Source organism: Ranitomeya variabilis, chromosome 3 (assembly GCF_051348905.1).
Source record: "Ranitomeya variabilis isolate aRanVar5 chromosome 3, aRanVar5.hap1, whole genome shotgun sequence".
In the NCBI taxonomy this organism is placed as follows: Eukaryota; Metazoa; Chordata; class Amphibia; order Anura; family Dendrobatidae; genus Ranitomeya; species Ranitomeya variabilis.
Genome location: NC_135234.1, coordinates 542,265,738 through 542,293,436, shown reverse-complemented (window position 1 = coordinate 542,293,436; position 27,699 = coordinate 542,265,738). Strand labels below are relative to the sequence as shown.

Below are 27,699 nucleotides of genomic sequence, written 5' to 3'. Positions count from 1 at the left end.
GTTGCCCTCAACTAAATAAAGCTGAGCTTCAACCTTCTGCTCCAAATTACCATTTTAAAAAATGCAATAGGCTTTTCCGGCCTACTAAAGGTGTCTGTCTGTGTGCCCCTGCCTGGTGTTGTCCTCAACTAAATAAAGCTGAGCTTCAACCTTCTGCTCCAAATTACCATTTTAAAAAATGCAATAGGCTTTTCCGGCCTACTAAAGGTGTCTGTCTGTGTGCCCCTGCCTGGTGTTGTCCTCAACTAAATAAAGCTGAGCTTCAACCTTCCGGCTCTCATTAAGTGGTTTTAAAAAAAAAAAATGGTGGTTAGGGCCTACTAACGGCTTCTGCCCCTCCCTGGTGTTGCCCTCAACTAAATAAAGCTGAGCTTCAACCTTCTGCTCCAAATTACCATTTTAAAAAATGCAATAGGCTTTTCCGGCCTACTAAAGGTGTCTGTCTGTGTGCCCCTGCCTGGTGTTGTCCTCAACTAAATAAAGCTGAGCTTCAACCTTCTGCTCCAAATTACCATTTTAAAAAATGCAATAGGCTTTTCCGGCCTACTAAAGGTGTCTGTCTGTGTGCCCCTGCCTGGTGTTGTCCTCAACTAAATAAAGCTGAGCTTCAACCTTCTGCTCCAAATTACCATTTTAAAAAATGCAATAGGCTTTTCCGGCCTACTAAAGGTGTCTGTCTGTGTGCCCCTGCCTGGTGTTGTCCTCAACTAAATAAAGCTGAGCTTCAACCTTCCGGCTCTCATTAAGTGGTTTTAAAAAAAAAAAATGGTGGTTAGGGCCTACTAACGGCTTCTGCCCCTCCCTGGTGTTGCCCTCAACTAAATAAAGCTGAGCTTCAACCTTCTGCTCCAAATTACCATTTTAAAAAATGCAATAGGCTTTTCCGGCCTACTAAAGGTGTCTGTCTGTGTGCCCCTGCCTGGTGTTGTCCTCAACTAAATAAAGCTGAGCTTCAACCTTCTGCTCCAAATTACCATTTTAAAAAATGCAATAGGCTTTTCCGGCCTACTAAAGGTGTCTGTCTGTGTGCCCCTGCCTGGTGTTGTCCTCAACTAAATAAAGCTGAGCTTCAACCTTCCGGCTCTCATTAAGTGGTTTTAAAAAAAAAAAAATGGTGGTTAGGGCCTACTAACGGCTTCTGCCCCTCCCTGGTGTTGCCCTCAACTAAATAAAGCTGAGCTTCAACCTTCTGCTCCAAATTACCATTTTAAAAAATGCAATAGGCTTTTCCGGCCTACTAAAGGTGTCTGTCTGTGTGCCCCTGCCTGGTGTTGTCCTCAACTAAATAAAGCTGAGCTTCAACCTTCCGGCTCTCATTAAGTGGTTTTAAAAAAAAAAAATGGTGGTTAGGGCCTACTAACGGCTTCTGCCCCTCCCTGGTGTTGCCCTCAACTAAATAAAGCTGAGCTTCAACCTTCTGCTCCAAATTACCATTTTAAAAAATGCAATAGGCTTTTCCGGCCTACTAAAGGTGTCTGTCTGTGTGCCCCTGCCTGGTGTTGTCCTCAACTAAATAAAGCTGAGCTTCAACCTTCTGCTCCAAATTACCATTTTAAAAAATGCAATAGGCTTTTCCGGCCTACTAAAGGTGTCTGTCTGTGTGCCCCTGCCTGGTGTTGTCCTCAACTAAATAAAGCTGAGCTTCAACCTTCTGCTCCAAATTACCATTTTAAAAAATGCAATAGGCTTTTCCGGCCTACTAAAGGTGTCTGTCTGTGTGCCCCTGCCTGGTGTTGTCCTCAACTAAATAAAGCTGAGCTTCAACCTTCTGCTCCAAATTACCATTTTAAAAAATGCAATAGGCTTTTCCGGCCTACTAAAGGTGTCTGTCTGTGTGCCCCTGCCTGGTGTTGTCCTCAACTAAATAAAGCTGAGCTTCAACCTTCCGGCTCTCATTAAGTGGTTTTAAAAAAAAAAAATGGTGGTTAGGGCCTACTAACGGCTTCTGCCCCTCCCTGGTGTTGCCCTCAACTAAATAAAGCTGAGCTTCAACCTTCTGCTCCAAATTACCATTTTAAAAAATGCAATAGGCTTTTCCGGCCTACTAAAGGTGTCTGTCTGTGTGCCCCTGCCTGGTGTTGTCCTCAACTAAATAAAGCTGAGCTTCAACCTTCCGGCTCTCATTAAGTGGTTTTAAAAAAAAAAAAGGGTGGTTAGGGCCTACTAACGGCTTCTGCCCCTCCCTGGTGTTGCCCTCAACTAAATAAAGCTGAGCTTCAACCTTCTGCTCCAAATTACCATTTTAAAAAATGCAATAGGCTTTTCCGGCCTACTAAAGGTGTCTGTCTGTGTGCCCCTGCCTGGTGTTGTCCTCAACTAAATAAAGCTGAGCTTCAACCTTCTGCTCCAAATTACCATTTTAAAAAATGCAATAGGCTTTTCCGGCCTACTAAAGGTGTCTGTCTGTGTGCCCCTGCCTGGTGTTGTCCTCAACTAAATAAAGCTGAGCTTCAACCTTCCGGCTCTCATTAAGTGGTTTTAAAAAAAAAAAATGGTGGTTAGGGCCTACTAACGGCTTCTGCCCCTCCCTGGTGTTGCCCTCAACTAAATAAAGCTGAGCTTCAACCTTCTGCTCCAAATTACCATTTTAAAAAATGCAATAGGCTTTTCCGGCCTACTAAAGGTGTCTGTCTGTGTGCCCCTGCCTGGTGTTGTCCTCAACTAAATAAAGCTGAGCTTCAACCTTCTGCTCCAAATTACCATTTTAAAAAATGCAATAGGCTTTTCCGGCCTACTAAAGGTGTCTGTCTGTGTGCCCCTGCCTGGTGTTGTCCTCAACTAAATAAAGCTGAGCTTCAACCTTCTGCTCCAAATTACCATTTTAAAAAATGCAATAGGCTTTTCCGGCCTACTAAAGGTGTCTGTCTGTGTGCCCCTGCCTGGTGTTGTCCTCAACTAAATAAAGCTGAGCTTCAACCTTCTGCTCCAAATTACCATTTTAAAAAATGCAATAGGCTTTTCCGGCCTACTAAAGGTGTCTGTCTGTGTGCCCCTGCCTGGTGTTGTCCTCAACTAAATAAAGCTGAGCTTCAACCTTCCGGCTCTCATTAAGTGGTTTAAAAAAAAAAAAATGGTGGTTAGGGCCTACTAACGGCTTCTGCCCCTCCCTGGTGTTGCCCTCAACTAAATAAAGCTGAGCTTCAACCTTCTGCTCCAAATTACCATTTTAAAAAATGCAATAGGCTTTTCCGGCCTACTAAAGGTGTCTGTCTGTGTGCCCCTGCCTGGTGTTGTCCTCAACTAAATAAAGCTGAGCTTCAACCTTCTGCTCCAAATTACCATTTTAAAAAATGCAATAGGCTTTTCCGGCCTACTAAAGGTGTCTGTCTGTGTGCCCCTGCCTGGTGTTGTCCTCAACTAAATAAAGCTGAGCTTCAACCTTCCGGCTCTCATTAAGTGGTTTTAAAAAAAAAAAATGGTGGTTAGGGCCTACTAACGGCTTCTGCCCCTCCCTGGTGTTGCCCTCAACTAAATAAAGCTGAGCTTCAACCTTCTGCTCCAAATTACCATTTTAAAAAATGCAATAGGCTTTTCCGGCCTACTAAAGGTGTCTGTCTGTGTGCCCCTGCCTGGTGTTGTCCTCAACTAAATAAAGCTGAGCTTCAACCTTCCGGCTCTCATTAAGTGGTTTTAAAAAAAAAAAAATGGTGGTTAGGGCCTACTAACGGCTTCTGCCCCTCCCTGGTGTTGCCCTCAACTAAATAAAGCTGAGCTTCAACCTTCTGCTCCAAATTACCATTTTAAAAAATGCAATAGGCTTTTCCGGCCTACTAAAGGTGTCTGTCTGTGTGCCCCTGCCTGGTGTTGTCCTCAACTAAATAAAGCTGAGCTTCAACCTTCTGCTCCAAATTACCATTTTAAAAAATGCAATAGGCTTTTCCGGCCTACTAAAGGTGTCTGTCTGTGTGCCCCTGCCTGGTGTTGTCCTCAACTAAATAAAGCTGAGCTTCAACCTTCTGCTCCAAATTACCATTTTAAAAAATGCAATAGGCTTTTCCGGCCTACTAAAGGTGTCTGTCTGTGTGCCCCTGCCTGGTGTTGTCCTCAACTAAATAAAGCTGAGCTTCAACCTTCTGCTCCAAATTACCATTTTAAAAAATGCAATAGGCTTTTCCGGCCTACTAAAGGTGTCTGTCTGTGTGCCCCTGCCTGGTGTTGTCCTCAACTAAATAAAGCTGAGCTTCAACCTTCCGGCTCTCATTAAGTGGTTTAAAAAAAAAAAATGGTGGTTAGGGCCTACTAACGGCTTCTGCCCCTCCCTGGTGTTGCCCTCAACTAAATAAAGCTGAGCTTCAACCTTCTGCTCCAAATTACCATTTTAAAAAATGCAATAGGCTTTTCCGGCCTACTAAAGGTGTCTGTCTGTGTGCCCCTGCCTGGTGTTGTCCTCAACTAAATAAAGCTGAGCTTCAACCTTCCGGCTCTCATTAAGTGGTTTTAAAAAAAAAAAGGGTGGTTAGGGCCTACTAACGGCTTCTGCCCCTCCCTGGTGTTGCCCTCAACTAAATAAAGCTGAGCTTCAACCTTCTGCTCCAAATTACCATTTTAAAAAATGCAATAGGCTTTTCCGGCCTACTAAAGGTGTCTGCCCCTCCCTGGTGTTGTCCTCAACTGAACAAAGCTGAGCTTCCACATTCTGGCTTTCGCCCTATACTATCAGATATTAAACTGCATTTGGCCTACTAGTGTGGTTAGGCCCTTGAAACAGTGTCTGCTGCTCTTGGGTTTGCTACTCCACTGAACAAAGCAATGCCGCCTGTTTAGTCCTGTTACCAATTTTGAACTGCATGTAGCCTACTTTATTCTTTGGCCCTATATCTGTTTCCTCCTCATCCTGCCCATTGCCCAGCCACTGCTAAATGAGTCTGCTGGTACATTGACCTAGAACACTACATTCCCCTTGTACTCTACACAGCCAGAATCTGACCCTGCTGAAAGTAAGGTTCCCCTTCCCGCATGTTATACCACCTTACACAGGGACAAAGAGGAAGGTGCAGATGAAAGTGCAGGTTCCTTCATCAGGTGGGGGGGCATACTCGTTGGCGACGTCACTGGCACAGGGCCCCTCAGAGTACGCAAAAGTGTCGCTGCTGGTGGGAGGCGCCCCCGCCATGCAAACACACCGCCGTACTTTGAGGGGCCCTGTGCCAGTGGCAATGCGAACGAGTGGGCCCCCCCCTGCTTGCTCAGGATCACAGCACTTGCAACTTTTAAATACTTACCTTTCCCTGCAACACCGCCGTGACGTAGTCCGCATTTCCTGGGCCCACGAAAAACTTGAGCCAGCCCTACTCCCCCCACAACTTTCCCCCAATTCCCTATGCCCAACTATTATTATACAGTTAATTAAGATTGGCAAGCTTCAGAAACAAGAATGGATGTTTTTGGCATTAAAATGGGCACTGTAGGTGTTTTCCTGGCCTCCACTCACTGCCGACTATGCTTCCCCATTGACTTGCATTGGGTTTCGTGTTTCGGTCGATCCCCGACTTTTAGCGATAATCGGCCGACTGCACTCGACTCGACTCTGGACAAAATCGGGTTTCCCAAAACCCTACTCGATCTTAAAAAAATGAAAGTCGCTCAACCCTACTAGTGACCACAAGAGGGAACCAAAAAAGTCTAATTCACAACACTATACGTGGCCCTATCTCTTATCCATGATCTAAATGCAGGAGTACAACATATATAGGATTAGCCCGTTTCTTTAACATAGAAGACCCATAAGTCAGAGGATTTCTATTATATATTATATTTATCATACTGATCTATGTATCACCCTGACAAAGGGTGAATTTTAGATTAAAATCATAGCCAAAATTTCTTCATGGAGATATACATCAAGTCCCTCCCAACTAAAAGGAAAGGGGGAAAACTCTAATGACCAGAAAAAGCAATCACTTTACATAAAGCCCCCATGTTACAGGAAACAAGCAAAGGACAATTGTTCATTCAGCCCCTTAGGGGTCATTGCGTCCATTCTAAAGGTCCATTCACATTCTCTCTGTAAGATTCTTTTATCCATATTACCCCCTCTAGGGTTGGGTTTTACCACCTCAATGGCCATAAATCTGACATTCATCATATCACCCAGATGTTGAAGTCTCATGTGTCTCGCTAGAGTGGTGTCCCTGTTGTTTCTGATGTCCCCCATATGTTCACCTACCCTCTTGCGCAGCTCCCTCTTAGTTTTGCCAATATAGTCCTTTGGACAGGGACAGGTGGCCATATACACTCACCGGCCACTTTATTAGGTACACCATGCTAGTAACGGGTTGGACCCCCTTTTGCCTTCAGAACTGCCTCAATTCTTCGTGGCATAGATTCAACAAGGTGCTGGAAGCATTCCTCAGAGATTTTGGTCCATATTGACATGATGGCATCACACAGTTGCCGCAGATTTGTCGGCTGCACATCCCAAAGATGCTCCATACAAGGCAGGATGGATCCATGCTTTCATGTTGTTTACGCCAAATTCTGACCCTACCATCCGAATGTCGCAGCAGAAATCGAGACTCATCAGACCAAGCAACGTTTTTCCAATCTTCTACTGTCCAATTTCGATGAGCTTGTACAAATTGTAGCCTCAGTTTCCTGTTCTTAGCTGAAAGGAGTGGCACCCGGTGTGGTCTTCTGCTGCTGTAGCCCATCTGCCTCAAAGTTCGACGCACTGTGCGTTCAGAGATGCTCTTAGGCCTACCTTGGTTGTAACGGGTGGCGATTTGAGTCACTGTTGCCTTTCTATCAGCTCGAACCAGTCTGCCCATTCTCCTCTGACCTCTGGCATCAACAAGGCATTTCCGCCCACAGAACTGCCGCTCACTGGATTTTTTTTCTTTTTCGGATCATTCTCTGTAAACCCTAGAGATGGTTGTGCGTGAAAATCCCAGTAGATCAGCAGTTTCTGAAATACTCAGACCAGCCCTTCTGGCACCAACAACCATGCCACGTTCAAAGGCACTCAAATCACCTTTCTTCCCCATACTGATGCTCGGTTTGAACTGCAGGAGATTGTCTTGACCATGTCTACATGCCTAAATGCACTGAGTTGCCGCCATGTGATTGGCTGATTAGAAATTAAGTGTTAACAAGAAGTTGGACAGGTGTACCTAATAAAGTGGCCGGTGAGTGTATACCACCCCTGAGGATCTGCAGTTAGAGAAATCCCTCTGATAGAAGACCTTTCCTGTGGAGGAGCTCACAAAGGCCTTATTGGGTTTCATCCATTTACATATATGACAGTCCACACAACGAAAGAAGCGACAAGGTTTTCTATCAAGCCATGTGCCCCCACCTCTTGGTCTACTATAGTGGCTATGAACCAATACATCTTTTAGTGACTTGCCTCTTCTATAGGTGATATCTGGGTGAGGACCTAACAGATCCCTGAGGTCCGGATCCATTTTAAGGATGTCCCAGTGTCTATTTATGATTTCCCTCACTTTATGATGTTGATGATCATAGGTCCCTATGATCCTGATCACATCCTTTGTTTTTTCCCGTGAGATGTCACGCTTGTGTAGTAGCTGTTGTATACTTTTATTAGTTGCACCCTATAAGCTGTTTCCAAAACATGCCTAGGGTAGCCCTTTTCCCTAAATCTATTCAGCATATCACCAGCCTAGCTATGGAACATCCTCCCATCTGAGCAGTTTCTCCTCAGCCTCAAGAACTGCTGCCCCTTAGGGATCCCCCTTTTTAGAGGAACAGGATGAGGGCTGTTCCAATTCAAAAGACTATTTGTGCTAGTGGGTTTGCGGTATATGCTTGTTGTTAGGCCCCCATTTTGTTCCCTTTTGATTTTCACATCTAGGAACGCAAGTTCTTCCCTATGAATTTCTGATGTGAACCCCAAGCCAATCTCATTCATATTCAGTTCTTTGATGAATGTTTCAAACTGATGTTTCGTGCCTGTCCACACAACAAAAACATCATCTATAAACCTTAGCCACATGGCCACAAACTCATGCCACCACTTGGTTGTATCACCAAACACCAGAGTCTCCTCCCACCAGCCCAGGAACAAATTTGCATACGATGGGGCACGGGGACACCCCATCGCAGTGCCCCTGAGCTGGTGATAGTGTTTTCCGTCAAATTTAAACGTATTATGGGTGAGTATAAACCTCAAAAGGGACTCTATAAACTCATTATGTTCTCTTCAGACTACCGACCTTTGTTGTAGAAAAGTACTACTTACTGGTAGCGGCATTTTTCGGAGGCCCATGACAGCACTACGAGAGAGGGGATCCGCCCTTCAGGAACAGGAAACCTACAGATACAAAAGGGCGGCACCTCTCACATGCATCAGTTGTATTTCAGAGCCTGAGAGGACTACCGCGGTTAGTGGCACACAATTATACATTATATACAGTTTAAACTCAAGAAGAAACATTTTATTACAACATAGCTAGACACCACATATGAGATCTATATATCCCATAAAAAAAAAAAAAATATATATATATATATATATATATATATATATATATATATATATATATATACATATATACAGTCTTTAGGAAGTGCAAACCCCCATATAAATAGGGAGGGAACTAAGGGCGCTGTCATGGGCCTCCGAAAAATGACGCTACCAGTAAGTAGCTTAATACTTTATTCGGACTCCCATGACAGCACTACGAGAGATTTACAGAGATGTAAGCCACCCTAGGGAGGGACTATAGTTTGCAGCACCCTTAACCCGAAGGTGAGATCGGAAGAGTACCCCATATCCAACCGACAGTGCTTAAAAAAGGTGGAAGGGGATGACCATGTGGCCGCCTTACATATTTGTTCCACTGATACTCCAGATCTTTCCACCCAGGATGATGCCATGGCTCAGGTGGAAGGTGCCTTCAGATTCTGCGGAGCCGGCCCCCCACCTGCTGTGTAAGCCAGAGAGATAACCTCCCTAATCCATTTAGCTAGTGAATACTTGGATACTCTACATCCCTTTCTTGGACCTTGGAAGGAAAGAAGCAGTGCATTATCTTTCTTCCAACTATCGGTGACTGAGATATACTGCGAAAGAGATCTCCTAACTAGGGTTGAGCGAAATGGATCGTTCATTTTCATAAGTCGCCGACTTTTGGCAAAGTCGGCGTCTCATGAAACCGAGCCGATCCCTGTGTGGGGTCTCCCATGCGGTACGCGACTTTCACGCCAAAGTCGCGTTTCAATGACGCTAAAAGCGCCATTTCTCAGCCAATGAAGGTGGACGCAGAGTGTGGGCAGCGTGATGACATAGATCTCAGTCCCCACCATCTTAGAGAAGGGCATTGCAGTGATTGGCTTGCTTTCTGCGGCGTCACAGGGGCTATAAAGGGGCGTTCCCGCCGACCGCCATCTTACTGCTGCTGATCTGAGCGTAGGGAGAGGTTGCTGCAGCTTCTTCGGAAGCAGGGATAGTGATAGGCAGGGTACATAAAGCCACAAACCGCTTGTGCTGTAGCGATTTCCACTGTCCAATACCACCTTTTGTTTGCAGGACAGTGGAAGCTACATTTTTTTTTCCTCAGCGCTGTAGCTCATTGGGCTGTCCTAGAAGGCTCCCTGATAGCTGCGTTGCTTTGTGTGTACGCCGCTGTGTAAACCAACTGCTTTTTTCAAAGCACAAATCCTGTTTTTCCTTCCTTTCTCCACAGCTATCTTGTGTGTTTGTCCACACTTTTGTGTGCAGCAGTCCTTTTCAGCTGCCTGCCATACTTTTCTGAGATAACTGCAGGGAGATAAATATTGGCAAGTCTGCCTCCGTGCCATTGCTGTGTGTGGCATCTCTCTCTCATTCTGTGGCACCGAAAACACTGTGTAATACTTGTCCTTTTTTTTTTTTTTTTTCTAAATTCTCCCTTTTCCCCAAAAAAAATTAGTGGGAGATAAATATTGTCAAGTCTGCCTCCGTGCCATTGCTGTGTGTGGCATCTCTCTCTCATTGTGTGGCACTGAAAACACTGTGTAATACTTGTCCTTTTTTTTTTTTTTTTCTAAATTCTCCCTTTTCAAAAAAAAAAATTAGTGGGAGATAAATATTGTCAAGTCTGACTCCGTGCCATTGCTGTGTGTGGCATCTCTCTCTCATTGTGTGGCACCGAAAACAGTGTGTAATACTTGGCCTTTTTTTTTTTTTTCTAAATTCTCCCTTTTCCTAAGTAAAAATTAGTGGGAGATAAATATTGTCAAGTCTGCCTCCGTGCCATTGCTGTGTGTGGCATCTCTCTCTCATTGTGTGGCACCGAAAACACTGTGCAATACTTGGCCTTTTTTTTTTTTTTTTTTTCTAAATTCTCCCTTTTCCAAAAAAAAAATTAGTGGGAGATAAATATTGTCAAGTCTGCCTCCGTGCCATTGCTGTGTGTGGCATCTCTCTCTCATTGTGTGGCACTGAAAACACTGTGTAATACTTGTCCTTTTTTTTTTCCCTAAATTCTCCCTTTTCCCCAAAAAAAATTAGTGGGAGATAAATATTGTCAAGTCTGACTCCGTGCCATTGCTGTGTGTGGCATCTCTCTCTCATTGTGTGGCACCGAAAACACTGTGTAATTCTTGGCCTTTTTTTTTTTTTTTCTAAATTCTCCCTTTTCCCAAAAAAAAATTAGTGGGAGATAAATATTGTCAAGTCTGCCTCCGTGCCATTGCTGTGTGTGGCATCTCTCTCTCATTGTGTGGCACTGAAAACACTGTGTAATACTTGTCCTTTTTTTTTTTTTTTTTCTAAATTCTCCCTTTTCCCAAAAAAAAATTAGTGGGAGATAAATATTGTCAAGTCTGCCTCCGTGCCATTGCTGTGTGTGGCATCTCTCTCTCATTGTGTGGCACTGAAAACACTGTGTAATACTTGTCCTTTTTTTTTTTTCCTAAATTCTCCCTTTTCCAAAAAAAAAATTAGTGGGAGATAAATATTGTCAAGTCTGCCTCCGTACCATTGCTGTGTGTGGCATCTCTCTCTCATTGTGTGGCACTGAAAACACTGTGTAATACTTGTCCTTTTTTTTTTTTTTTTTCTAAATTCTCCCTTTTCCCAAAAAAAAATTAGTGGGAGATAAATATTGTCAAGTCTGACTCCGTGCCATTGCTGTGTGTGGCATCTCTCTCTCATTGTGTGGCACTGAAAACACTGTGTAATACTTGTCCTTTTTTTTTTTTTCTAAATTCTCCCTTTTCCAAAAAAAAAATTAGTGGGAGATAAATATTGTCAAGTCTGCCTCCGTGCCATTGCTGTGTGTGGCATCTCTCTCTCATTGTGTGGCACTGAAAACACTGTGTAATACTTGTCCTTTTTTTTTTTTTTCTAAATTCTCCCTTTTCCAAAAAAAAAATTAGTGGGAGATAAATATTGTCAAGTCTGCCTCCGTGCCATTGCTGTGTGTGGCATCTCTCTCTCATTGTGTGGCACTGAAAACACTGTGTAATACTTGTCCTTTTTTTTTTTTCCTAAATTCTCCCTTTTCCAAAAAAAAAATTAGTGGGAGATAAATATTGTCAAGTCTGACTCCGTGCCATTGCTGTGTGTGGCATCTCTCTCTCATTGTGTGCCACTGAAAACACTGTGTAATACTGGGCCTTTTTTTGGGGGGGGGTAAATTCTCCCAGAAAAAAAAAAAAAATAGTGGGAGATTAAGATTGGCATTTCTGCTTGAGTGCTGGGCCTGTGTGTGCAATCTGTCTCAAATTATTGGGCCACAGAAAACCTAGTGTGTAACATTGGGCCTGATTTTCCTTTCAGTGTCAGGCACCTATAAAGGTATATATAAATCCTACAGAAGTTTGAGTTCACCTTATAAGTTGTTTTACAGTAACAAATAGTGTTACTTTGGTTACGTTTTGCAAGCAATGAGGAAGTCTAGTGGAAGAGGTCGTGGCCATGGGCGGTCATTGTCAGCTGGTAATGATGGTAGTGGTGGTGGAGCATCAGGTGGTCGTGGTAAAAGCAGTACAGCACCTAAGTCTCGAGTTGTTGAGCCAGGATCCTTGTCTGGCTACACAAGGCCTCGAACGCTCTCTTTTCTGGGAGTAGGAAAACCACTTTTGAAGCCGGAGCAGCAGGAACAAGTATTGGCTTTCATTGCTGACTCTGCCTCTAGCTCTTTCGCCTCCTCCTCGGAAAGTGCCAAATGTCAGAGCAGTGCATCGTCAGTGGATGCTCCCGGTCAGGGACAAGTCGCTTCCTTGTCTTCTTCACCCAGAACAAGAGAGAAGGATGCGTCAGGAGACACAACGGGTTACTCCATGGAGCTCTTTACACATACCGTTCCTGGGTTAGACAGTGAAACAGTTAAAAGGCCATGTCCATTAGAAGTTGAATCGGACATGGAGTGCACAGATGCACACCCACAGCCAGATTACTATGCTGTTCCTTTGACTCAGACCAGAACATTGCCCTCGCAGTGTACTGAGGCAGAATCAAACCCAGCGGAGACTATAGTGCCCCGTCACGGACGCTATACCACCGGCTTACACGGTGACACAGACGAAATCGCACACGACATAGAAGAGGAGGTCATAGATGACCCAGTTGTGGACCCCGATTGGCAGCCATTGGGGGAACAGGGTGCAGGCGGCAGTAGTTCTGAAGCGGAGGAGGAGGAGGAGCCGCAGCAGGCATCAACATCACAACAGGTTCCATCTACCGGGCCCGTATCTGGCCAAAAATGCGTGGCAAAACCAAAACCAGTTGGAGGACAGCGTGGCCATCCAGTTAAAGAAGCTCAGTCTGCAATGCCTGAAAAGGTATCCGATAGTAGAAAGAGTGCAGTCTGGCATTTTTTTAAACAACATCTAAATGATCAGCGCAAAGTCATCTGTCAAAAATGTTCAACAACCTTAAGCAGAGGTCAGAATCTTAAAAGTCTAAATACAAGTTGCATGCATAGACATTTATCCACCATGCATTTGCAAGCCTGGACTAACTACCAAACGTCCCTAAAGGTTGCAGCACCCTCGCCCAATGAAGCTAGTCAGCAACGCTACATCCCTTCCCTCCCTGTAAGCCGACCATTTCCCACACCACCTGCAGTATCTGTGCAGCTTTCGTCGTCAGGCCAAAGCAGTCAGGGAATCACCAGGTTAGTAGTAGGAAACACTGCATGTAGGGCACCGGCAAGAATACCATCTCCAACCCTCTCTCAGTCACCCATGTCCACCGGCACCACCGCTAGTTCCACGATCTCCAGCTCTCCAGTCCAGCTCACCCTACATGAGACTCTTGTTAGGAAAAGGAAGTACTCATCCTCGCATCCGCGTACACAGGGTTTGAACGCCCACATTGCTAGACTAATCTCATTAGAGATGATGCCCTACTGGTTAGTTGAAAGCAAAGCTTTCAAAGCGCTGATGGACTACGCTGTACCACGCTACGAGCTACCCAGTCGGCACTTCTTTTCTAGAAAAGCCATCCCAGCCCTTCAACAGCATGTTAAAGACCGCATCGTCCATGCACTCAGGCAGTCTGTGACTACAAAGGTGCACCTGACAACAGATGCATGGACCAGTAGGCATGGCCAGGGATGTTACGTGTCCATCACGGCACACTGGGTGAATGTGGTGGATGCAGGGTCCACAGGGGACAGCAATATTGGGACAATTTTGCCTAGTCCACGGTCAAGGAAAGAGTTGGCTGTAGGCGTTCGCCCCCCCTCCTCCTCTTCCTCCTCCTCATGCAGAAGCGAGAGCTCGTCCACACACCCCAGTCGCACATCCACTCCATCCGCAGCTGCCACTGTTGCACACCAGGTGTGCCATTATGGGACAGCTAGTGGCAAGCGTCAGCAGGCTGTATTGGCAATGAAGTGTTTGGGCGACAACAGACACACCGCGGAAGTTCTGTCCGAGTTCTTGCAGAATGAAACTCAGTCATGGCTGGGCACTGTACATCTTGAGGCAGGCAAGGTTGTGAGTGATAACGGAAGGAATTTCATGGCTGCCATAGCCCTTTCCCAACTGAAACACATTCCTTGCCTGGCTCACACCTTAAACCTGGTGGTGCAGTGCTTCCTGAAAAGTTATCCGGGGTTACCCGACCTGCTCTTCAAAGTGCGCAGACTTTGCTCGCATATCCGCCGTTCGCCCGTACACTCCAGCCGTATGCAGAACTATCAGCGGTCTTTGAACCTTCCCCAGCATCGCCTAATCATCGACATTTCAACAAGGTGGAACTCCACACTGCACATGCTTCAGAGACTGTGCGAACAGAGGCGTGCTGTTATGTTTTTGTGGGAGGATACACATACACGGGCAGGCAGTTGGATGGCAGACATGGAGTTGTCAGGTGTGCAGTGGTCGAAGCTACAAGACCTGTGTCAAGTCCTTCAGTGTTTTGAGGAATGCACACGGCTGGTTAGTGCAGACAATGCCATAATAAGCATGAGCATCCCCCGTAATGCGTCTGCTGATGCAAAGTTTGACGCACATAAAGGAGCAGGCATCTGCAGCCGAGGAAGAGGAAAGCCTTGATGACAGTCAGCCATTGTCTGGCCAGGGCCGTGTAGAGGACGCGGTAGCGGGCGAAGAGGACGAGGAGGACGAGGAGGATGATGGGGATGAGTACTTTTTTAATGAGGAAGCTTCTCCTGGGCCAACAGAAATTAGTGGCGTTGCAAGGCCGGGTTCTGTTTTTTTAAGGGAGACAAGTGACGTAGATTTTCCTGTAACTGCCCCTCAAACCAGCACAACCGCAGATTTGCCAACAGGAACTTTGGCCCACATGGCGGATTATGCCTTACGTATCCTCAAAAAGGACCCACGCATTACTAAAATGATGAGCGATGACGATTACTGGTTGGCCTGCATCCTTGACCCTCGCTATAAAGGCAAATTGCAAAATATTATGCCACATGAGAACCTCGAACAAATCTTAGCAACCAAACAAGCTACTCTTGTAGACCGTTTGATTCAGGCATTTCCAGCACACAGCGCCGGTGATGGTTCTCACACGAGCTGCAGGGGGCTACATGGCAGAGGTGTTAGGGGTGCACAGATCAGAAGTGGCGTTGGACAGAGGGGTTTTCTGACCAGGTTGTGGAGTGATTTCGCAATGACCGCAGACAGGACAGGTACTGCAGCATCTATTCAAAGTGACAGGAGACAACATTTGTCCAGTATGGTTACTAACTATTTTTCTTCCCTTATCGATGTTCTCCCTCAACCGTCATTCCCATTTGATTACTGGGCATCAAAATTAGACACCTGGCCTGAATTGGCAGAATATGCGTTGCAGGAGCTTGCTTGCCCAGCAGCTAGTGTGCTATCAGAAAGAGTATTCAGTGCTGCTGGTTCAATATTAACCGAAAAAAGGACTCGTCTGGCTACCCAAAATGTGGATGATCTCACCTTCATTAAAATGAACCACTCCTGGATTTCAAATTATTTTGCCCCATCTTTCCCGGCTGACACCTAGCTTTCCTATAAAAAGGTCTTGCTTGTGGACTGGTCTTACTGAGTGTTCCAATCTGTTAATTTGCAGCAGCTGTTTGTCCAGCATACGACATGTTTACACCTCCCCCAATGGGAAAAATCCCCCCACAGGGCCGTTGTCTCGCCACTTGGCGCAAGCACCCGTTACAGTGCTGATTGTCTGAAGAGGCGGGTGTGCCCGCTTTTGGTCGACGGCATTGCCACTGGGTCCCTCATAGTACAATGTAGTGTCTCTGGCGGTGGTGGTGCGCACCCAACGTCAGACACGCCATTGTAACATGAGGGGCCCTGGGGCAGTACCGCCGGCCACAAGAGAGTTCCCCCCCCCAGCTCAAACTGTGCTGTACCACGTGCAAAATTATCTCGCACAGCTCCACCAATGTGTAGTCTATGCACTGACATCATTCAATGCCTGGCACTGACAAACAATACCAATTTGTTTGCATCTATGATGCTAGTTAAAGTAGTCTGGGTCAGTGTCCTATATTGACACCAGTAAATACTAATTTACTGCCAAATTACTTTGTCATAGACTCTGCAGATGAGCCCACCCCTGTACCTAAGCATGCCACCCTTTTTTTACTTATAGTTGTTTTGCGAGACATTAACATCTATTTGTTTTTTTGGAGTACTAACTGTGTCAGACACTCCTTGCAATACTCCTCCACTGACCACAATGCTGCCTGCCCGTGTATCCATGTAACCGATATAAAACTGCCATGAGCCTATTGTTTGTTATTTTAGGCCTTTGATAGCCTGTCTGCGGCCCCTACTTGCAATACTCCTCCACTGACCACAATGCTGCCTGGAGTGCCTGCCTGTGTATCCATGTAACCGATGTAAAACTGCCATGACTGCCTACTGTTTGTTATTTTAGGCCTTTGTGAGCCTGTCTGCGGCCCCTACTTGCAATACTCCTCCACTGACCACAATGCTGCCTGCCCGTGTATCCATGTAACCGATATAAAACTGCCATGAGCCTATTGTTTGTTATTTTAGGCCTTTGATAGCCTGTCTGCCGTCCCTACTTGCATTACTCCTCCACTGACCACAATGCTGACTGCCTGTGCATCCATGTAACTGATATAAAACTGCCATGACTGCCTACTGTTTGTTATTTTAGGCCTTTGTGAGCCTGTCTGCGGCCCCTACTTGCAATACTCCTCCACTGACCACAATGCTGCCTGCCCGTGTATCCATGTAACCGATATAAAACTGCCATGAGCCTACTGTTTGTTATTTTAGGCCTTTGATAGCCTGTCTGCCGTCCCTACTTGCATTACTCCTCCACTGACCACAATGCTGCCTGCCTGTGTATCCATGTAACCGATATAAAACTGCCATGACTGCCTACTGTTTGTTATTTTAGGCCTTTGTGAGCCTGTCTGCGGCCCCTACTTGCAATACTCCTCCACTGACCACAATGCTGCCTGCCCTTGTATCCATGTAACCGATATAAAACTGCCATGAGCCTATTGTTTGTTATTTTAGGCCTTTGATAGCCTGTCTGCCGTCCCTACTTGCATTAATCCTCCACTGACCACAATGCTGCCTGCCCGTGTATCCATGTAACCGATATAAAACTGCCATGAGCCTATTGTTTGTTATTTTAGGCCTTTGATAGCCTGTCTGCGGCCCCTACTTGCAATACTCCTCCACTGACCACAATGCTGCCTGCCCGTGTATCCATGTAACCGATATAAAACTGCCATGAGCCTATTGTTTGTTATTTTTTGCCTTTGATAGCCTGTCTGCCGTCCCTACTTGCATTACTCCTCCACTGACCACAATGCTGCCTGCCTGTGTATCCATGTAACCGATATAAAACTGCCATGACTGCCTACTGTTTGTTATTTTAGGCCTTTGTGAGCCTGTCTGCGGCCCCTACTTGCAATACTCCTCCACTGACCACAATGCTGCCTGCCCGTGTATCCATGTAACCGATATAAAACTGCCATGAGCCTATTGTTTGTTATTTTAGGCCTTTGATAGCCTGTCTGCGGCCCCTACTTGCAATACTCCTCCACTGAACACAATGCTGCCTGGAGTGCCTGCCTGTGTATCCATGTAACCGATGTAAAACTGCCATGACTGCCTACTGTTTGTTATTTTAGGCCTTTGTGAGCCTGTCTGCGGCCCCTACTTGCAATACTCCTCCACTGACCACACCAATGCTGCCCGTGTACCCCTGGAACCTATTTAAAAGTTCATAGAGCCTAGTTATATATTTTATTTACTATAAATAAGGCCATGATGGACTACGCTGTACCATGCTACAAGCTAACCAGTCGACACTTCTTTTGCGAGAAAAGCCATCCCAACCCTCCACCAGCATGTAGAAGACCGCATTGTCCATGCACTCTGGCAATCTGTGAGTACAAAGGTGCACCTGACAACAGACGAATGGACCTGTAGGCATGGCCACGGAAGATTACGTGTCCATTACGGCGCAATGGGTTAATGTGTTGGATGCATGGTCCACAGGGGACAGCCTACTAAGTCTGTCTGCAGTCCCTAATTCAAATTGTCCTCCACTGTCTAAATCGGAGCTTCCACCTTCTGGCTTTCGGTCTATAGTATCAGATATTAAACTGCATTTGGCCTTCAACTTTGGTTACGGCCTACTAACGGTGTCTGCCCCTGCCTGGTGTTTTTCCTCAACTGAATAAAGCTGAGCTTCAACCTTCTGGCTCTCATTAAGTGCTGTTATTTTAAAAATTGGTGGTTAGGGCCTACTAACGGTGTCTACCCCTCCCTGGTGTTTTTCCTCAACTGAATAAAGCTGAGCTTCAACCTTCTGGCTTTCGACCTATAGTATCAGATATTAAACTGCATTTGGCCTTCAACTTTGGTTACGGCCTACTAACGGTGTCTGCCCCTGCCTGGTGTTTTTCCTCAACTGAATAAAGCTGAGCTTCAACCTTCTGGCTCTCATTAAGTGCTGTTATTTTAAAAATTGGTGGTTAGGGCCTACTAACGGTGTCTGCCCCTCCCTGGTGTTTGCCCTCAACTGAATAAAGCTGAGCTTCAACCTTCTGGCTCTCATTAAGTGCTGTGTTTTTAAAAATTGGTGGTCAGGGCCTACTAACGGTGTCTGCCCCTCCCTGGTGTTTGTCCTCAACTGAATAAAGCTGAGCTTCATCCTTCTGGCTCTCATTAAGTGCTGTGTTTTTAAAAATTGGTGGTTAGGGCCTACTAACGGTGTCTGCCCCTCCCTGGTTTTTGCCCTCAACTGAATAAAGCTGAGCTTCAACCTTCTGGCTTTCGGCCTATAGTATCAGATATTAAACTGCATTTGGCCTACTAGTGTGGTTGGGCCCTTAAAACAGTGTCTGCTGCTCCTGGGTTTGCTACTCCACTGAACAAAGCAATGCCGCCTGTTTAGTCCTGTCCTGTTACCAATTTTGAACTGCATTTAGCCTACTTTATTCTTTGGCCCTATATCTGTTTCCTCCTCATCCTGCCCATTGCCCAGCCACTGCTAGATGAGTCTGCTGGTACATTGACCTAGACCACTGCATTCCCCTTGCACTCTACACAGCCAGAATCTGACCCTGCTGAAAGTAAGGTTCCCCTTCCCGCATGTTATACCACCTTACACAGGGACAAAGAGGAAGGTGCAGATGAAAGTGCAGGTTCCTTCATCAGGTGGGGGGGGCATACTCGTTGGCGACGTCACTGGCACAGGGCCCCTCAGAGTACGCAAAAGTGTCGCTGCTGGTGGGAGGAGCCCCCGCCGTGCAAACACACCGCTGTACTTTGAGGGGCCCTGTGCCAGTGCCAATGTGAACAAGTGTGCCCCCCTGCTTGCTCAGGATCACAGCACTTGCAACGTTGAAATACTTTCCTCTCCCTGCTCCACCGCCGTGACGTAGTCCACGATTCCTGGGCCCACTAAAACCTTGAACCAGCCCTACCCCCCACAAATTTGCCAAATGACCCCCAAGTTCCATTGAACAACTATTATTATAAAGTTAATTAAGATTGACAAGCTTCAGAAACAAGAATGGATGTTTTTGTAATTAAAATGGGCACTGTAGGTGTTTTCCTGGCCTCCACTCACTGCCGACTATGCTTCCCCATTGACTTGCATTGGGTTTCGTGTTTCGGTCGATCCCCGACTTTTAGCGATAATCGGCCGACTGCACTCGACTCGACTCTGGACAAAGTCGAGTTTCACAAAACCCGACTCGATCTTAAAAAAATGAAAGTCGCTCAACCCTACTCCTAACATCTAACGTATGGAGCTCATGTTCTTTAGGATTAGAAGGATTAGGAATAAAGGCTGGCAAGACTATCTCCTGTGACCTATGAAATCGTGTCGCTACTTTCAGTAGGTATGCTGGATCAGGATTAAGGACCACTCTGTCTGATAAAAATTCTGTGCATGGAGGAAGTCTAGAAAGCGCCTGGATATCCCCTATCCTGCGAGCAGAGGTTATGGCAACTAAAAAAGCTGTCTTAAGGGTCAGCATTTTAATTAACGCATCCTGAAGGGGTTCAAAGGGGGGTTTTGTTAAAGATGACAGAACTAAGTTTAGATCCCACGGAACCGTTCTGTCTTTATGTATAGGTCTAGATCTATTAACCGCTTTAATAAATCTGGCTATCCAATAGTTGTTAGCTATATTACAGGAAAATAGGGCACCTAGGGCTGAAACCTGCACTCTTAGGGTACTAGTAGAGAGTTTTAACTCAAACCCCTTCTGCAGGAACTCTAAAATTTGATGAATCGGTACCCCTTCTTGGATATCAAATTTTGAACAGGCTAAGAATTTTCTCCAGGTTCTAGAGTAGATTCTAGTAGTTATTTGCTTTCTACTATTTAGGAGTGTTTCTACCAATTTTGGAGAAAAACCTCTATCTACCAACAGTGACCGTTCAAATTCCAAGCCGTTAAATGGAGCGGTGTCACTTGTGGATGGAAGATCGGCCCTTGAGTAAGTAAGTTTGGGATCTCTGGTAGTACCCAGGGAGCTGATACTGACATCGTCCTGAGGGAACCAAACCATGTTCTTCTGGGCCAAAAGGGGGCAATTAGGATGATATTTGCTCGATCTTCCCTGATTTTCCTCACCACTAGAGGTAACAGGTTCAACGGTGGGAACGCATAGGCCAGTGGGAAATCCCATTTTATTAGGAAAGCATCCACTGCCAGAGGATTCTCCCTGGGATTTAAAGAGCAAAAATGTTTTACTTTTTTGTTGCTTTTGGTGGCAAACAGATCCACCACTGGCTGGCCCCATCTGTGTACAATACGATTGAAAATGTCCTCGTTGAGACACCATTCTCCTTGCTTTAGTATATTTCGGCTGAGGAAATCTGCTGTCACATTTTCCTTCCCTTTGATGTGAAGAGCCGTGAAAGATCGAAAATTTGACTCAGCTATCCGGAACAAGCGATCCGAGATCTGCATTAACGCTTTGGAACGTGTTCCCCCTTGGCGGTTTATATAAGCAACTGCGACTCTATTGTCCGATAAGATTCTACCAATAATTCTCTTTGGTTGGACGAGAATGTTTTGAAGGGTTCCCATTGACCCTGGACCACCATGTCTCCCATATAAGCTCCCCACCCCGAAGAGCTGGCATCCGTGGTTATTACTCGGGTAACATTTACTATCCAGGGTACCCCTGCTGATAAATTTTGTTTATCTAGCCACCATCTAAGGGACTCTAATGTTACTGACCCCAACGTTAATTTTTCATTTAAAGTGCCCCTTAAAACTCTGTCATAGAATAAGACTTCTTTTTGTAGGGTTCTGGTATGGAACTGAGCCCATTTAACTGCTGGTATGCATGATGTGAGCAAGCCTAGTAAGGACATTGCTTGTCGAAGGGTCATGGAGGGTGTATTAATTGTTCTTGACACTTGATTTTGAATCTGTTCTAATTTCTCTATAGGGAGAAGACACTGTTGAGTTTTTGAATTCATTAGTAACCCCAGGAATTTTTGAACATTAAGGGGTTGTAATTTAGACTTTTTGAAGTTTATGATGCAACCTAGGTGTTCTAATTTAGTTTTAGTAATTTCCCATTGTGATAGGCAATGATCTATCGAATTTCCTACAATGAGGTAATCATCTAAGTAGGGGATTATAAGGATGTTTGATTCCCTTAGGTATGCCATGACTTCAGCAATTATTTTCGTGAACACCCTAGGGGCAGAAGTTATCCCGAAGGGAAGTGCTCTAAATTGAAAGTGTCGAATCGTTCCACCCATTAATACTGCTACCCTTAGGTATTGCTGGTAACTTGCATGAATAGGTACATGATAGTAGGCATCTTTCAAATCCACTACTATCATGAAACAGTTATCAAAAAGCATTTTTACTGCCGAATTAATGGATTCCATTTTAAAGGTATGTTTTACCAAGAATTTATTGAGACCTTTAATATTTATAATAGTTCTATAAGTCTTATCAGGCTTTTGAATTAGGAATAGGGGAGGTTAAAAACCTTTCCCTTCCTGAGAATGCGGAACGTCTACTAGGACGTTTTTAGAGCACAGAGCCATTACTTCCTCTTCCAACGCAGATTGTTCAGCGGGAGATGAACGTAAGGGGGTTAATTTGAATTTATCTCGTGGAATATGAATAAACTCGAGTTTAAGTCCTTGAGATATAGTGTTTTTTATCCAAACACTGTTTGTGATCGTTGACCAATCTGCAGAAAAATGTAACAATCTCCCCCTACGGGGATTGCTAGTCATCGATCTTGTTTCTTCCTTTCTGCCGAAGAACGACAAAACATGAACCCTGTACCTCGTTTTCGTTTATCATCCCATCTGGATTTACCTCTCACTGGCGAGAAGGTACGTTTCCGAATAAATATTCACCCTTACAAGGGATGGTACAGAGCTTTGCTTTCGCTTGCATATCCCCAGGCCAGCATTTTAACCATAAGGCTCTTCTAGCGGCATTATAGAGCCCTGCTTCTCTGGCTGCCAACTTAACGGAATCAATGGAGGCATCTGACAAAAAAGCCGCCCCCTCCTGAATTACTGGTAATGCTGCGAGTATAGAGTCTCTAGAGGCTCCCTGTTTTAACTGCTCCTCCAATTGGTCCAACCAGACCATCATTGACCTTGCCGTACAGGTCGACGCTACCGCAGGTCTTAAGGAGCCGGCAGCCATCTCCCAAGTACCCTTTAGGAAGGTGTCCACCTTCCGATCTAGGGGGTCTTAAAGTGTTCCCATATCCTCGAATGGGAGAGAAGATCGCTTCGCCATCTTGGCAATTGCTGCATCCAACTTAGGGGCTTTTTCCCAACTGTTGACTGCTGGGTCATCAAAAGGATACCTACGCTTTTGCATCGGCGGTAAAGACCCCTTTTTTTCGGGTTTTTTCCATTCTTTATTAATAAGTTCTTGTATTTTCTCATTTAGAGGAAAAACTCTACGCCTCTTCTGCTCTAGACCACTGAACATCATTTGTTCTTTGGATAGCTGAGGCTTGGACTCCGTTATACCCATAGTGCTTCTGACCGCCTTTATTAATTTATCTACCCTCTCTATGGGTAAACAAAAACGAGCAGCGTCTTCTTCCGAAGAGGAGGATGATGCTGCTGAATCGTCTGAGGCTCCGCTCGCGTCCTTATCCTCAGATGAATCGGATATCCACTGAGCTTTTTGCTTAGAGCCTCCTGCTTGTGAAAGGTTTTTGATGGACTGTTTGACTTCCAAACGAACCATTTCTTTCAGACTGGCCGCAATAGAAGAGGATTCTTCTGCTACCTGAGGGGGTAAGTAAGGCAGACTAATCTATAAGATATAAATGCCTTATCCCCTCCCCCTTTCCAAGACCTCACCGTCTGTTGGATACAGGGGTCACATAGTTTTTTAGGGTGTGAGTCAGGCAAGGGAGCTCCGCAGATGGCACATTCCCTATGCTTCGTTTTACTGACGTTTTTTCTTCCCTGCCAAAAAACATATGAGGGAAGACTAGTCACTGAGTGAACTTTCTCGAAGATCACTTACCAGTGGTTGCCCACACCCAGAGAGATACCGAAGTACGAGGGGGATCTTTCTTGACCGATGCTCCAGACCCCTGTCTGGAGGAGCTTCTGCGGCCAGATCCATCGCTCCTTTTCATGTGTTCCTTCTCCGTAGGCTTCTGGGCTGCTTCATCCAGCAGCAAAACCTGCTGATCATGATCAGACTCCATCTTCAACGATTTGGAGACCAGAAGCAGGGAACACACAGCTGGACCTTCCTTATATAGCCCCTCCTTCTGTCAGCACGTCTTTGCACAGTGTCTGTTGGGATTTCCCACCTCCCCGCAGCTGTAGGGAATCACCGAGGCCCCGAGGGAGAGCGGCGTGCAATCTTTGGTGGGCGCCGCCATCTTGGTGCCCCCGCGCATGCGCAGGAACACCGCGACCCGGAAGTCGTCACCGGCTCCACCTCCCAACGTCACCACAGCTCACAGCACTTCCTGTCAGCGCTGCAAGCATCGTGGGACGCCGAGGCCAGCCAGCTGTACTCCGGTCGGTGCCACCTAGACGCCGCCGCCCCATCACAGCACTCGAGGGAGGGTGGATCGCTATACTCACCGCACGCTGGCTCCGGAGGCAGGACACCCCCTAGCGACCGCTCCATGCTGCTCCAGTCATCGCCATGCAGCCCCGCCGGGACCACCGTGACTGCTTCAGGTACCCCGCACCGGCCGAGATAGGAGACCCCCTCGCTACCTGAGTCGGCCGGCCGGCCTGGAATCCTTGTAGAAAAACTTCTGTAGGATCCAGTCCCCTTAGGAACAGGAAACCAACTGATGCATGGGAGAGGTGCCGCCCTTTTGTATCTGTAGGTTTCCTGTTCCTGAAGGGCGGATCCCCTCTCTCGTAGTGCTGTCATGGGAGTCCGAATAAATGATGTATTCCCTCAATCCCAGCATCATGTGGGATCAATAGATGCTAGCCAAGAGTTTTTTTTCAAGGTACAGCCCTTCCAGTTTTTTCAACAGGTCAGTTGTGTCCTTTAAATAAGAGGGAATTGATATCACAAATGGGCGGAGGATTTCGTCTATATAGAGGCCACAATTTTGTGTTAAAGACTCCACACAATGGGCCGTCCTTTTAAGGGGCTCAGCCCCTTGTGTACTTTCAGCAATGTGTAAAAAGTTGCCTGTAGGGGAAAATTAGGTAGCAAAAAATCAAATTCACTTTTAGAGATAAGTCTATTTTCAAGAGCTCCCCCCAAAAGCTCTTTAAGCAGCTCTCTGTAATTGTCCACCTGATCAGATCTTAAAACCTCATATGTATTTCTATCCTGGAGGATCCTATGGCACATGTCACGGTACACCTGATGGTCCATTATGACCAGATTACCACCTTTATCAGATGACTTGATTACTAGCTGGTCATCTTAGTGTCTCCACTGCTAGCCTTTCTCCTTCCATAAGGTTGTAATCTATATCCAGACCATGGCTCCTGATTTTCCTAAGATCTCTCTCAACTAATTGCAGAAAGATATCTATATTATTTGTATCAGTCTGTGGTGGCATCTTCACACTTCTATTTTTTAGAGTTGTAAAAGGGCCATTACCTGTGGCCGTCCCTTGTTCATTTTCTTCAAGGAGGCCGATTAAGTCCTGATAGCTTTCCCAATCTTCCTCCTGGAGGCCCTGTTGTACACATTCCTCCCTATTATTATGCATGAAAAATTTCCTCCACTTCAATTTTCTACAAAAGAGGTTCAAGTCCTTGAACCACCCGAAGCAATTATAGGAATTAGTCGTTAGAAAATTTAAACCTTTCTGTAGGATACTATATTCGTTTCTAGAGAGAGAATGTGTAGATAAATTAATTATTTGACCTCTATCTAGATAGGTTTTGTTCTCAGATAGTATCCTGAGCTCACCCCTTGTTCTAAAAAAGATGAGGAAGACGACGATGGAGGCAAAAAGGAGGCCGAAGCCGGTGTTTCCCTTGGGGTTGGGGCAGGTGTTCTTGATGTTCCCTCCCCATTCCTGTAGTGTCCCCTTCCCCTTCTTCCAGATTTCCTTCTTGGATGTTGCCATTTTTGTCTAAATGCTGGTCTCTCACTTAATTGTGCCCCTCTTAGGGAAGTCTCAGATCTCGCTGTATCTGAGGTCTCAATATCTGACGAAGAGACCTCCCCCAGTTTTACACTTTGAAAATTATACGCCTGATTATCCGAAAAGTTTCTTAGATCTTTCTGAAACTGTATCTGTTTCCTTTCTTTTAGCAGGGCCTGATATTTTTCTACGGACGTCTGCAAAAGACCCTCCCTTCTATTAAGGTCCGGGTCCAATTTACATTTCAAAATACGTTCAATCAGATTATTCAAATTATTCGTGAATTTTTCAAGTAATTTCTTTTCTTCAATTAACAACAATTGCATAAAGCGTATTGATGAATCAACAGACTCCTTTAACCATGCATTTAAAAGTTCAGGGGATGATGTTCTAGGGGAAGGGCTAATATTGATTCTCAAACCTCTAGAAATTATCCTATTTTTAATATAGTTTTCCAGAGTCCTGATTTCCCACCATGATTTCAAATATGCTTTGTTGCCCCCATAAACCTCATTGAACACATTTTTAAGGGTTAAAGTACCAGTATTTGAATCCTGTGTCCCCTCAACATTGAAGGCCTGGATTGCGTCCTCTAGCCACAGATCAAGATTAATTGGGCCCGATAAAATACTGGCCATGCTCTACCCAAATTACAAATATCTTGTTAAATAGTTAATATTGAACCAGGGTAACCATTAATGTACTAAATCATATAATACCCCATAAAACCACTTCTATTTATAAATTATACACCTATCCCTATACCAGTTTGTTCACGGTGTGTTTGGTTTACATGGTATTACCACAGGGTTGGTGGTATTTTAATAATTTGTAATAAAAGTGGTTTTATGGGGTATTAAATGATTTAAAACATGTCAATATGCTAAGAAATCCCAAAACTGTATACCTTACACAGAGAACATTTATAAAATTAGGTGACGCAACTGTACTTAGTATTATATAATAGGATCTGAGTTGGAGTTTTTTGATTGGTCACAGTAAGGTGATAGAATACTGAAGGCTCAAGAGACTTAAACAGATGATGTAATAGACTAGCTTCTAACAATGCAATAATGATGATGAAATAATAAAGACACAATTTTTCTATAAATCTGCATGAAAGTACGGTAATTACAACCTCCTGTGGATCTTGAAAATTAGAGCCAATTAGCAAATGTAAGCCTCATATTCGTTTTCAGCATGAAAAAATGAGTTTAGTTCAACTGTTTTTGTCTTGTAACAATTTGATTGTAGAACAGTGAATCGATCCTGTTCTGTCCCATGAGAGAATCTACGCTTGTGTGAGTGAGCCCTAAAGGTGGAAAAAGTTCTGAAATTATTTTTGCTGGTGTGATTTTTTTTTTACATGACAAAGACCTGGCATTTTAACAGCGGTGTGAAGATTTTTTATATACACTGGAGGCAGATCTAGTTCACCTTCACTATGTGTTACTGTAAGACCTCTGATCTATTTAGCAAGCACATTGTATAATTCATTGCACATTGAAGAATAATATGATGTTTATGAGAGATGCCCCAGTGTCAGAGTCTACTTTCTGAAGACAAGATAATGCAGACTTACTGTGATGCCATCCAATTTACTGTTCATTAGTGTTGAGCATTCCGATACCGCAAGTATCGGGTATCGGCCGATACTTGCGGGTATCGGAATTCCGATACCGAGATCCGATACTTTTGTGGTATCGGGTATCGGTATCGAAACAACATTAATGTGTAAAAGAAAGAATTAAAATAAAAAATATTGCTATACTCACCTCTCCGACGCAGCCTGCACCTTACCGAGGGAACCGGCAGCGTTCTTTGCTTAAAATGCGCGCTTTTCCTTCCTTCCGTGACGTCACGGCTTCTGATTGGTCGCGTGCCGCCCATGTGGCCGCGACGCAACCAATCACAGCAAGCCGTGACGTAATTTTAGGTCCTTCAGTATTTTAAAATTACGTTCCGGCGTTGTGATTGGTCGCGTCGCGGTCACATGGGCGACGCGACCAATCACAAGCCGTGACGTTACGGGAGGCAGGAGACGCGCGCATTTTAAAATGTGCGCGTGTCCAGCCTCCCGTGACGTCACGGCTTGTGATTGGTCGCGTCGCCAATGTGACCGCGACGCGACCAATCACAACGCCGGAACGTAATTTTAAAATCCTGAAGGACCTGAAATTACGTCACGGCTTGCTGTGATTGGTTGCGTCGCGGCCACATGGGCGACGCGACCAATCACAAGCCGTGACGT

The 27,699-nt window shown here is 45.3% G+C and overlaps 1 protein-coding gene across 1 annotated transcript in view; it reads right to left on the bottom strand.

Moving 5' to 3' along the window:
- ITGBL1 (integrin subunit beta like 1) overlaps positions 1 to 27,699 on the bottom strand; it is an 850,447-nt gene that overhangs the window by 149,346 nt on the left and 673,402 nt on the right. The gene's annotated exons all lie outside the window — the stretch shown is intronic.